At 37.3% G+C, this 3869-nt stretch overlaps 1 pseudogene; it reads right to left on the reverse strand.

Annotated features, from left to right (window-relative positions):
- Window positions 1-245: 245 nt before the first annotated feature.
- Window positions 246-1098, reverse strand: LOC107853130 (annotated as a pseudogene).
- Between the last annotated feature and the right edge of the window lie 2771 nt (window positions 1099-3869).

A 3869-nucleotide genomic window follows, 5' to 3' on the forward strand; every position in this document is an offset into this window, starting at 1 on the left:
AAATAAATAATTTGGAAGAGCCAAATTAGTTCTTAAAGTTGAACATAAAGACAGTTATAAATAAATAATTTGGATGTGAATATTCTTTTTAGCTCTATTCATGATGAATGATTATGATCAAAGGATAGATATGTAGATTAGCACGTAAAATAGATAGATACATAGATTCATAAAAGAGATTCGCTTATATCAAATTAATAAGAGACACAGTAATAGACTAAAGCTAGAGATTCATCTGTTTCTTCTCTTTTAAACCAAAGGTTCTCTTCTATTCTTCCTCTTGAGTGCCTATCTGGAATCTCTGGTCTCTTCACTGTCTTATTTTCTTTTTCAGTCAAAGTACCACACGTGATCATATGCCTAACTACATATTCAGGAACTTTATTAGAGACACAGGAAGCCAAGACAGAGAAAAGCACAATCAACAAAGCAAAACTACAGATCGATCAACGTACAGTTCAAACTTGTTAATCTACATCTCAGCTTTGGTAGCTTTAATATCCTCACCACCAGCAGATTTGCTTTCCTCTGCAGTACTAATCACCTTATTCTGTTTCTTCAGTAATCTTCAACACACCATTTTCCAAATGAGCCTTGATGTGTTCCAAATCAGCATTTCCAGGCAGTCTAAACTGTTTCCAGAATTTCCCACTACTTCTTTCAGCTCTGTACCATTTTTCGCCTGCTTTAATTTCTTCTTCTTCTGTTTTCCTTTCTCCACTGACTCTCAACACCCTGTTTTCTTCCACCTCAATCTTGATGTCCTCCGTCTTCATCCCTGGTATGTCAAGTGTAATTATATGCTCCTTTTCAGTTTCCTTCCAATCTGAACTAACGAGCTAATAAGGCAATTGATTCTACACCTTTTGGGATGGTGAGTGGGGTTTTTTCAAGAATCTTGAAAGGATCAGCATCTTGTGGAAACATTATGTCCCATGTGGGGCGTGTGTATGGTATTAGTGCCTTATTTTTTGATGGAAGAAAGGCCATAGCAATAGCTAAAACTAGAAAACTTATTAAGCTGACAGTTGCTTTACTATCTTTTTCTCTCTAAATATACTGTTTTCCTTTTAAGGGAATTGAGTATGTTGGAGATTGTTTATGGTCTGCAAGGAAACTGTTATGAATGGGCCGAAATCTGGTAAAGTAGCCCAATATCACATTAAGTGGCTATGTGTGGGATATGGGTTAATAAATAGCACATTTTAGGAAGAATAGTCTTATGCAAATGGTGATAATTGCTTAGGCAAAGGCTATGCTTCTCATCCCCAATTCTCTCTAATCCTCTCATCCCCTTCTACTACTATTCATGTTCTTTCATATTGTAATTTCTCCATTCTATATTAATCAAGTTTATTAGTTTCGTTCACTTTGTGTATTGATTGTTGAATTGAGAATTCGGGTTCGTTTCATTGGTGCTTTCATTCAAAGGTCTTCAATGGAGGGCCCAAAATTTCGAACTCCCTATGATTCAATTAGCGTCGGAAGGGATTCATGGTCAAAGGAGATATGTGAAATACGTTCATTATTACATGAGTTGATTGGAAACCCTACAAGGATTAAACCTCTTTCGGTGGGGTTTCCACGATTTTGTGGAGAGAATCCTGAGTTATGGATCTCTATGGCTGAAAGCTACTTTGATTTTTATGAAATTGCAGAAAACCACAGGTTATCTCTAGTGTCGTCCTATCTCGATCGGGTTGCTTTGTCGTGGTACGAATGGCTTTTGCAAAACAAGAAATTGGTTGATTGGGAACATTTTACTGCAAAAGTGTTGGTTCTCTTTCCTAATCTACATCTCGAATCACTGGAAAATCACTTGGTTAATCAGATGCCCTCTAGTCATTTTGAGGCTGTTTCGTAGGGCTTTACTAAGACAAACGTACTTTATTCATGTCCTACACATGTTTATACACAATGGAGAAGTAAAAACAACCTAGCTTTGCCTCATAAATTCGATATGCAATCTGAATGCAAAAGCAAAATGGATGCACACAATATGTTCGGTGAAATGTCTACCATAGTTTTCACTGACGAAGTGGAAGAAACGTGTTCTGCCGCTATCCTGGTGATTTGGACGATATTCAATCGACTAGTGTGCTCGACGAATCTGTTCATAGTTGTTACCACAAGCTAGTTGCTGAGGTGCAACCCGATACTCTAATTAAAATACTTGATGAATAAGCATTATGCCTTGAATGCAGCAAAGTCCAACTGTTCGATGAATGTTCCCCAAGAAATATGTCAAAGAGTGTCGATGTTCATAGAGCTGCAATGAATCTCTGTGTATGGGATCTGAGTATAAGTTCAAAGCTCAAGGCTCTCATTGACTATACATTGAACACGAAGCTACTAATATTGTTGGGCTCTACTAGTACGTTTGGCTTCATTGTGAATGCTAATTCTATGACTATCCCGGACAACAAAAATATGAGTTGGTAGTAAGGAAATCAAAAGTGGATGATACGTACTCTGATGTGAATCGTGTGTTTGATGACAGTTCCCAAAGAGCTGCGTCGAGAGAGCTACAACCAATTGCACCTATACATATTATATGCCTTCCCAAATTATTCCAATTCCTGCAACCAGTGGCGGATCTACATAACTTCCAGGTATTTCATCCAAACCCCCTTTATCGAAAAATTATACTATTTATACAATGTAAAAAAAAAATTATGTATAAATAGTAGAGGTTGAACGCCTTTCGACTAGTCTGTATATGTACTACTGAACCCTCTCACTAAATATTCTGGATCCACCCCTTCCTGGAACAACTATTAGCTCAACTCATTTTTGTTCTCCAAGCTCCAAAGAGTAATGTATGGTATGCTGCAATACGAGGTGATTTCTCTTTCTAAAAGAAAATAACTTAGCAGGCGAGTGTATTGAAAATGGCAAATGGCAATACAGGGAAAGGAATCTACAAAAGCTATTTGTATTGCACGACCTCAAGGTTGTATCAGGTCCATAGCGGACTTGATTGGGCTAGAGTTGCGTAATTTCTCTACGCTTGCGGAGCTCAAAGGTTTAGTTGGTGCTCAAGGTGATAAAATAATTGTTTGCCCTCCTACTCTCTCACTGTATGAAGTGGTTGCACTACAAACTTGTCAAAATGATCATGGAAGCTTGTATGTGATTGAAAGTGAGCTTGATTTGGTTAAAGTAGCTTCAATTGTTGTTGCTTATGTTGTTCACAAGGCAATACTTAGTGAGAATAAAAGCTTTTCTATCTTGGCTAGTTATGGGAAATTTTAGACTATTATGAGGCTTATGTGCTATGAAGCCCATCTTGGGGGTCATAGATGCGTTGAAGAGTGCACTGCAGCATAAGAAGTTCTGAAGTCAAGTCCAGTATTTAAAGCGCTTATCAATATTGATGCAATTCAAAGTAAGTTTTCAAGTCATAATGGTATATTGTAACACCCCGCATTTTGGGCTAGAATAAAAACCATGACTCTGATGTGTTGATAATCCCAGAGCCTTAAATCCTATGCCAATTTGGCATGTTAATCAATTATGTACTATGTGAATCCATTTTGAGCATGAATTTAGACCATAGAGGTCCTTCAACTCAAGGACGAGTTGAAACTATTTCGATCGATTAAGTTTTAGTGAATGTTGTAATTTGTGTCAGCTTCCATCAACCATAACTCTCTGTATATGTCGAATTAGAGAGCCAACTATGTGTCTAATAATAGGTCTTCAATTTAACTTTCCAACAATACCAATTTTGCTAAAATCCGACACCCAAGCAAGAAGTTATGGTCTTTCAAAGTAGTATATGTTGCCTAACCAATCGCACATGGCCACTGAAAAGCATATGCGATAGCATATGTGGAGCCTATATAAATATAGGCGATATTATATGC

The sequence above is a fragment of the Capsicum annuum genome, chromosome 6, assembly GCF_002878395.1.
Source record: "Capsicum annuum cultivar UCD-10X-F1 chromosome 6, UCD10Xv1.1, whole genome shotgun sequence".
NCBI classification, from domain to species: domain Eukaryota; kingdom Viridiplantae; phylum Streptophyta; class Magnoliopsida; order Solanales; family Solanaceae; genus Capsicum; species Capsicum annuum.